The 9177-nt window shown below is 40.5% G+C and overlaps 1 pseudogene; it reads left to right on the forward strand.

Annotated features, from left to right (window-relative positions):
• Nucleotides 1-8765: 8765 nt before the first annotated feature.
• On the forward strand, nucleotides 8766-8864 carry LOC123392238 (annotated as a pseudogene).
• Nucleotides 8865-9177: the final 313 nt, after the last annotated feature.

Below are 9177 nucleotides of genomic sequence, written 5' to 3' on the forward strand. Positions count from 1 at the left end.
TTCTTAACGACTTCTCTGCAAGCCCTCCCAAATGTGTCCACACTGCTCCCATGGAGTTTCATGGAGCCATACAAAGTTAGGCCACTGACAAGGAGGGGATGCATCTGACTTCAAAGACTGGGTCTCTTTGTGCTTTATTTTGTTTTTCCATGTTCACTGAATTATAATTGGAAAGTAAAAATTACATACAATTAGGGTATACAATATGGTGATTTAATATATGTATACATTATAATGTGATTACCACAGTCAATTTCATAGATATATCCATCACTTCACATTTTTGTGTTTGCATATATGTGTGTGTGGTGAGAACACTTAAGATCTGCTCTCTTAGCAAAGTTCAAGGACACATACAGTATTATTAACTATAATCACCCTGGTGTGCATTAGATCCTCAGAACTTATCCATCCTATAATTGACAGATTATACCCTTTGACCAACATCTTTCCATTATCCCATCTCCCAGCCCTAACAATGACTGTTCTACTCTCTGGTTCCATGAACTTGACTTTTTCATATTCCTCATGTCTTTATATTTTAGAAACTGATTGTGATTCAACCTCTCGGGCATGAGGAGCAGGTCCTCCACCTGAGCTTCTCCCGTAGTCCTGGGAGCCTGTCCAAATAAGCCTGGCTCAAGACAAAATATCCATCCCATAGCTCTCAGACTTGAAGGAGTGGAGTTTCATAGAGCCCTGGGGTGGGGGTGAAGGGGTAGTATTCCCCACAGACTGACATATCCACACCTACTGGAACTGACTTCTTGCCTTCTAAAGTGGAAATTTCATTTGCTGCTCAATCTTATCTTAGTTTAGCACAATTTCCTTAAGAACAAAGGAACTCAATCCAGAGGCCAGAGTGTTGATCCAAAAATGAAAGTAAAAAGAGTAATTATAACAGTCAGCACTTACTTGGCATTATTATAAGGGTCTGCAATTTACTAAGCACTATGCATACATCAATATTGCATTTAATCCCCTCAAACACACTATGATGCAAATTCTGCTATTGCTCCCATTTTACAGATGAGGCATGATAACCCAAATCAAACCATGGCAACCCAATGCAACAACCATATAGAACTGCAGGCCCCTTTCTGCCTTCCATAGATCCAAAACACAACTGAAAGTGACAAGGGAGATGGAGAAACTGGGACCCTAGCAGTGTTGCAATGTTTCTGCGCTTTCTGGCCACCCAGTGGCCACCACCAAAAGGCTGCATTATATTGATTCAGCTCATCTCAGATGCACATACCATAGGTCCAAATAGACTCATATAACTGCATTAGTCATTCCAGATACTTTAATCCATTACTTAATGCATTACTCAGATTCTGGTACCGGGAGGGAATGGCAGGAAGTCAAGGTTGGTTATACATGGATGAAACCATAATAGTCTTGAAAACACCTGCACCTGTGAAGAAACAGCCAGAATTTGAAAACAGCTGACTGTCAAAGTTTTATTGTTTGTCATTTAAAATGCTTGCCATGGATCTTACTTATGAGCACATAGTATCTTTGCATTACTGATCACTTCTAAATATTCATCCTCTAATTAGAGGAACCCCCAATCAAAAATGAGTCACTGACCTTTTCCTCAGCATTTTATTTCAGTACGCCAAAATAAACACATGGAATTGTTACTATGGTGACTGAAGGTACTGAAGGGACCCAGCCTCTCATTAAAAAATTGACACACCAGGAGGAAAAAAAAATGATGGATGTTGTGGTTATTTTAGGGAAAATCATGTCCCAAATGTTGAGGTTAAGTCAGCCACCCCTTTTCCTTCAGAAAAAAAAAAAGAAGAAGAAGAAGAAGTTTCCGATGCAAATGGTTTGAATTAATGCCATGGATATTTATAACAACAGTCTGGTTAAGGGAACTTATTTGCTATTCATCAAGCAAATGTCCCCTAGGATTAAAGGAGCCCAAAGAAAATATTTTTAAAATAATAAATAAAATGTCTTTGGGGGTGGGAAGCAGTTATATTCGTATTCAACAGCATGACTGCTGGGTTGAGACCTCAAAGCCTAAGGCCACTGGGACTGGACAATTCTGCAAAGCTTTTGGAAGAGATCAGCAAGACACATGTGTCCCAGCTGACGTGCCAGCAGGAGAGCCAATGTTTTCTTAAGTTGACACCCCAAGTAGTAAATAAGAAAAGAGAAACCAAGAGTGGCCTGATACACAGGTCTAAAATTGGAAAGGCATTGACTGTCTCTTTTTTAAGCAGCTTCCTTAGTTGAGATTTGGAGAGAAAAAGTGGAAGGGAAGAAGCTTAACTTTTTTAGCATATCACTGAACAATGCCATCCTCAGTTTTCAAAAATAGCACTAGAAGAAGAAACACTGTTTGGGTGAAACACTACCATACAGTCTCCTCTCCTTCATGGTGCCTCTGGGAGAGAGACCTGTGTGCACAGCAATGCATAGAGACAACACCGGGACCAAAATATTATGAAGGGCCCAGGAAGGCCCCCCGAGGGTGAGGACAGTAGCAGTGACCATGAGTAGAGAGCCAGCATTGGGCTCACCCACCTGTTTGATCTCCATCCAGAGGCCTGGCACAGGTGACCAGGGACCCTACTTATCCTGTCTTTGTTTTGACTACTGATATTTTGTCAAAAGGTGGATTTTTAAAAATATTTTTATTTTAAATATTTAATATTTACATAATGTTCAATATTCAATATTAAAATAGTATTTTCTTAATTACCGAATTTTTGGTGTTCCCTTAAATTTTGTACCTGAAGCAAGTGCCTCACTCCCCTTACCCTACCACCTCACCTCCTAATTGGGAGGTCCCCAGAGTCCCGCAAAGGAAGAGGACCTGCTTTCCAACCCAGGCACTAAAGTACTGAGTGCTGCCTCAAGACAGCGGCTTCCACTTAGAGGACTTCCTTTCTCTCAACAAATCAGTCCAAGCAGAATCTGCAAGACACAGGTCTTGTACACAACCCACCTGAAAGGCAAGATTATAGCTGTGGCTTCAGACCCCTGAACTCAGATGTTTGTCTGCCATTGCATCAGTCATGCCTCCAAACCTCAGTTTCTTCCTGTGTTGATCTAGCATAATAAAGAAGCCCACTTCCTATCATCAGTCAGAAATGCAATGGGGTCATGCCTGTCAACAGCTGAGAAACGTGTACTACTGAATCACTGTCTGCCATTGTTATTGTTCTTCAAATCTTGGTTCCTGTGCTACTCACTTCACCCGTCAGAGTCTGTGTTTCCTCTTCTGTAACAAGAGAATATAGTGCTGTCTCTCAAGGTTGCTGCACAGATTAGATGCTACTGTATAGGAAGTGCCTAGAACAGTGTCTGCACACAGTGGTAACTATTATTAGAAGTGCTACTACTGCTGTTGTAAACTAGCTTATTCTTCATCCTCTTCCTCCTGCTCCAAGTCTTCCTCCCATAAACTACTACTGCCTCAGCCGACCAGCCACTACTCTGGAGTTAAGGTAGTTAATACAGTTGCAGTGAGATCTAGAAACAAGTCCCTCTACTGTGTGAAGGATCCTTAGATTGTATATAAACAGTAAAATCAATTCACTATATGCCATGCTTTTAAAAATGTTTTAAGGTATTCAAACATTATTATTATTTTCTGCATATAATACCAAATAACCTGTTGAATTTATTTTCTCATTTTTTTTTTAGCTTCGTTGTTTGGGTATGCTGTAGACAGAACCCCAGACAAAGAAGAGTTAGTGTACTTCGATTGTTTATAAAGGAAAGGCATAAAAATAATCTTTAAAGCTAAGGGAATGTTAATATTTAGATCCATGTAAGGGAAAACAATAACAGTTTGTGATTTCCTCCCTCCTCACTCTCAGGGCAAACATTTTTAAGTGAGGATTTTATTTTGTAACATAAATTGTTTTCTATAGAACCCTAAAGACACGAGTGATTAATAGTGAGCTATAGAAAGAGATGCCCATAATTAGCAGCTTGGGTACAGTCAGATATAAACATATATTTTGTTTATGAAACATGTAGCTTGAAAAGAAATCACATCTTGTTAGACGTTAAAGAAGGTCAAGATACTAAGAAAAAAGCCATTAAGACAAGATTTTTAAATAAAGTCAGAATCAGATAGAATACATATGTGCATACCTGTGCCACACAAGCCTGAGACAAGTTTACTCAAGTTTATTTCTTCTTCATCATCAATATCGTTAAAATTTTTCCTAATTATTACTTTTATCAACTTTGGTATAACCTTGTGATTCTGATCTCAATTTTAACTATATAGATCTTTACCAAATACATAATAGTTACCTTGAATGCAGATAAATAAATGTGTATCATATAATGGGTCAAGATTTCATAGCTGCTTAGTTTATATGGCTTATTACCAAAAAAATGGAACTGATGACATCTGGCCCTTACTGGGGGCCAGACACTGGCCTAAATTCCTTAAATGAATTAAATCCTTTAATTCTTAAAATAATCCCTGTAGGACTGAAATTAACACCTCCACTTTATTGATGAAGACACTGAGATTTAGAAAAATCAAGTAACCTGACCACCAACACTATTTTATAAGCAGAGCTGAGATTTGAACACAGTTCTGTTGAACATCAAAGCCTGTCCTCTAAACCACTATACTAACCAGAAAACCATCCAAGTTGACAAGGTAGCCTCTTTCTGTTCACCATGAACATTCACATATGCTGAGACCAGCCCTCTTCATCCTATTCCAGGCATTCATATGGCCACTTGGCACGTTAAGAAGATTTTCACTCAAGTCAAACAACAGTTAAGTTCCACCATTTTACTGCATTTGTGAAACAGAAGGAGAGCAGAGATCTTGGCCAGAACTGCTGTGTCTGACCATGAGAATGTGCACTATACAAATCCAGAGGAAGCCATTCACAAAGCAGTATTTGACAAGCACCCTCCAGAGTTATTCAATATGGCAGCCCTGCCTTTGCTGCTCTAAATGTGGTTTATGACTCCCCAGCAAAAACCAGTCAGTGATTGGATAGAAGAAGACACCTGACCAAAAAGAGCCAACCAGACACTTGCTGTGTGTACACACAACAGAGAGACACAAAGGAGTCCCCCCAGCAGGGCAACTGAAGAGGCAGGAGACCTGGGCTGGGGCAGGGAATCCGATCACAGACTGCCCAGGCAGGAGAAGCCAGTATTGAAGTGGGAGGGGAAAGGCACACAGGGAGAGATGAAAGAGTTCATGGAGTCCCTTAGAGACAGTGAAAAAAAGCCTCATTTTCCCTTTCCAAGAATCCCCTCAAACCCAGTTATACTTTTCTACCCTTGATTTCTAAGAGGCTTTTGTGTATCCCTTCAACAAACCCCTCTTTGTATTTGCCAGAGTTTAAGGGCATCCTGATCTTTGCAGGAAAGAGAAGTGCCCATTCTTGACCAGACATCATCAAATGGAATTTTTTATTATTATACAAAAAGCAAGCTTGAATCTCAGTCCCCAGACTCATGTGTTTAAGAAATGCAACTTTATTTTTTCTATAACACAATGGAATTTCTGTTTTGAGAGAACATGCTGAAGGGGTGGCAGAAGCTTAGTGCAGTCATTTTAGGAGTCTAGGGACTTTGAGTAGTACCAAGGAAGCAGGGATGAGGATGGTGGGCACTGAGTTCCCCATCATCCACAGTGGCATCTGCTGAGATGCCCCTGGGATGCCCAGTCCTGGTCATCATACAACAAATTGACTGCTGTCTGGCCCGCCTCCCCATACTTGCTTTTGCTTTTGCTTCCCCTGTGCTCCTCTGTGGTACCCAGGAATTCACTTACTGCTCCACACCATGCTGGGCTATGAGAAATTGGGACCATTCAGAAACCCATCCATTTAGCTCAGAGAATGATTCTTCCCACCATCTAGGCCATGGGAACCCAATGCTGTCCAAGGCACCTCTTCTTTATACAGTCATTTCTCCTCAGGGAACTACCCAGAAAGTGAGGTGAAGGTCCTGTGTGCATCTAACTCCCATAAATCTATCTGGGGTTCTACAGTCACACCTCCCCCAAGACTTGACCTGCCTGAGGACTGGGCCCCTACCCTCCTCAGGAATTATCCACACAGAAGCTTCTAAATGTGCCCCTATAACCCCCTGATGCTTCCTGCTCCATGGAATCTAATCCCCCCACCCCACCCCGAGGCAGGTATCTGGTCCTCAGTCTTGTGGTATTCTAGGCTCATTTATTATTAATGTCCCCAGGTTCTTTTCTCTCCTGTGGTAGTTAGAACTTTGAATCCTAAAAGCCAAGATATGACTTTGTTTCCTGGGCTTGCTCCACCTTTGCCAAGGCAAAGAACCCAGACTGGCCTAATCATCTGAATGGAAGCCAGAACCAAATGACCCAAGGACAAAAAAAATCCTCAGTTGATATTTCAAAATATTGCTCCACCACACTGTATTGGAATCGTTGAGGCTCACAGAGCTTTGTTCTGGCCATAGGCTTTGATTTCACTGTGCTTTTCCTCGAGGTGATGCTGGCCAAGCTAAAGTGGGGCACCTCGAGGTGATGCTGGCCAAGCTAAAGTGGGGCACCTCCAAACTTCCACTAAGCTAATGCTTCTACGATCCTGCCATTTCAAATGTGATCATGGTGGTGATGTATGCTGAGCCATTTTTCTAGTTTTCCTTAAGATTCACCTTTACAGCAAGTGTTACACTGAGAAATCTAGGAGCAAAGTAAATTATAAATAGAGATTTGTCCTTTTTCCTGGTTTCACCTTTTCTATGAAATCTGTGCTAACCATTAAGAGAACGTTTCCTTTTCCTGCTCAAATAACTATCACTTCACACCAGAAGGATCATAATCTATCATGCCTAATGTGCTTCTCCATCTTTGTGACTATATTAAATAATATTTCCTCTTATATATTTTATTATCTCACAAGAATAAGAAAAACATTTCAAGGTAGACAAAATAATTTATTGGTGATATACAAAATATATCCACACAAAGTACCATATTCAATAATTTTTTAAACTAGTGATCCTGCTTATTTTTATTTATTTATTTATTTTTTTTTTTTGACAGACAGAGATCACAAGTAGGCAGAGAGGCAGGCAGAGACAGAGAGAGTGGGAAGCAGACTCCCCGCTGAGCAGAGAGCCTGATGCAGGGCTCGATCCCAGGACCTTGGGATCATGACCCGAGCCGAAGGCAGAAGCTTTAACTCACTGAGCCACCCAGGCGCCCCACTAGTGATCCTGCTTATTGAGAGTCAGTATCAAAAGTGAGAGTTATATTTATACCTGATTTAGGCATTTGCTTTTTCATAATTCCTAGCCCCAAAGAATGCTGTCTTTTCCAATCTGCCCTATGAGGCCTATAGCTTCATCAGGATTCTTAGCCAAATGCTTATGGTAGGCTCATTCTTCCCTTGATTCATTCAACATAGATGTAATTACAAACTACTGTGTGTTGGGCATGGAATGCAAAATAACTGTGGCTGGAAATGCACAGGTAAGTGGAAGAAATAGAAGTTACAGCACAAAGTAAGATCTGTAACGGAGAGCTTGCCAGCATGCGGTTCAGTCTTCTGTGATGTCCTAGTGCGAGTCCACCCTTCCCACCTCCATAAGGCACCAGTTCCCTTCCTCCAGTGCATTCCAGATTAAATCTCCTTCCTACTAAAAAACTCCCCTAGAATCATTTCCCAATCTAAGTTAAGGGAATAGTAGTTTCAGGAAATCTGAGAAGGCATTACATGGAAAGTCAATTTAGGAAGCAATGAGTAAAAGTTAGACTATTTGGTTGTGTTATATTTTCAGGAATGCTCAGAGCTTTTGTAATGCTAAGATGCATAGTGTAGTGACACACTTGTGCATATCCAAGAAGAATGCATATTTACAGTATCTCCCCAACTTCTAACTATAGATCCCTCTTCTTCCAGAGCACATTGCAGGACTCATATTGAAAACAAAACAAAAAACCTGAGAAACACTAGCCTAAGGAATAAAGTTCAAACTTCTTAGCAAAGCATTTAAGGCTATTGCCATCTGTCTCTAATCTATTCTTACAACCTCATTTCTTATTATTCCTTTGTTACTATACATCACACACCAACCTTGTTAGGCTAGTAGTTCCCTAAGCAGATGGTACACTTTAACATGCTTGAGTTTTTACTTATACATTGCTCTGTTTACAATGCCACTCAACATTCTCTTTTCTCTCGCTCCCCTCTTCTCCATCTGAACTCCTGTATATATTGCAAAACCCACTCCACAGGGACGCATCTACCCAGTCTCTAAATCACTGTCTCTAAATCACTCTAAATCTATGTTCTCTTTGTATTTTGTAGCAGCAATCATTTTGTATTACACATTTCTCTGCTGCCTTCAAAAGTTTATAAGTTCCTGGGACTTCCTATTTGTATCTCCCAGCATCTGGTGAATTGTCTGCCATATGAATGATTATTTCAGATCAAGTTTTCAAACATCTCAAAAAATTTCCTTACTTCTTTCCAAACCAGAAAAATGCAGGTGTGAATCTAGTGTGTACCTTTTTCTTAAATTTAGAATCCATGTTTAAAACGGGGTTCTTAACAGTAGATAAGCATCCATGATTACTCAAGAAGGGATTCTTAAGTTGCTCATTAAATCTTGGATTTTTCTTTTGCCCAATTATAAAATCACAAGTCACAATCACTTTAAAAATTGTATAAAAATTATATAAAAAATTGGGAGTTGTACTTTATGCCTTCACTTTATGCTACAGCACCTAGCACAAAAAAAAAAATTGTTACAAACATTTAAAATATACTGTGCTCACTTCAGCAGCACATAAACTGAAATTGGAACAATACAGAGAAGATTCACATGGCTCCTCCATGAGGATGACATGTAAAAAGTTGTCCTCTCTGGGAATGATGATAAGCCCCTGAAAATGCCAGTATCTTCCCCCAGTCCAAAGAGCTGACCTACATGTTCCCTGGTATTCCCTGGGCTCATCAGGATTTCCCTATGGATCTTCTTTCTTTCATATTTTCATCTGCCTCCCAGTGCCCAGGCATCTCCACCAGAGCAGAGACACCGCCAGACTGGTGGTCTGCGCACACGTCCTTCTTTACGTGCCCCCTCGTCCCCCTGCCATTTCTGCCTCTCACCAAGACTCAAAAGGAATGTGTTCATTTTGCCAACAAGTCTCAGACACATTCACTTCAGCAAAGGGGTTGA

This window comes from Mustela putorius, unplaced genomic scaffold (genome assembly GCF_011764305.1).
Source record: "Mustela putorius furo isolate JIRA1106 unplaced genomic scaffold, ASM1176430v1.1 tig00000461_pilon_pilon_pilon, whole genome shotgun sequence".
Lineage (NCBI taxonomy): Eukaryota > Metazoa > Chordata > Mammalia > Carnivora > Mustelidae > Mustela > Mustela putorius.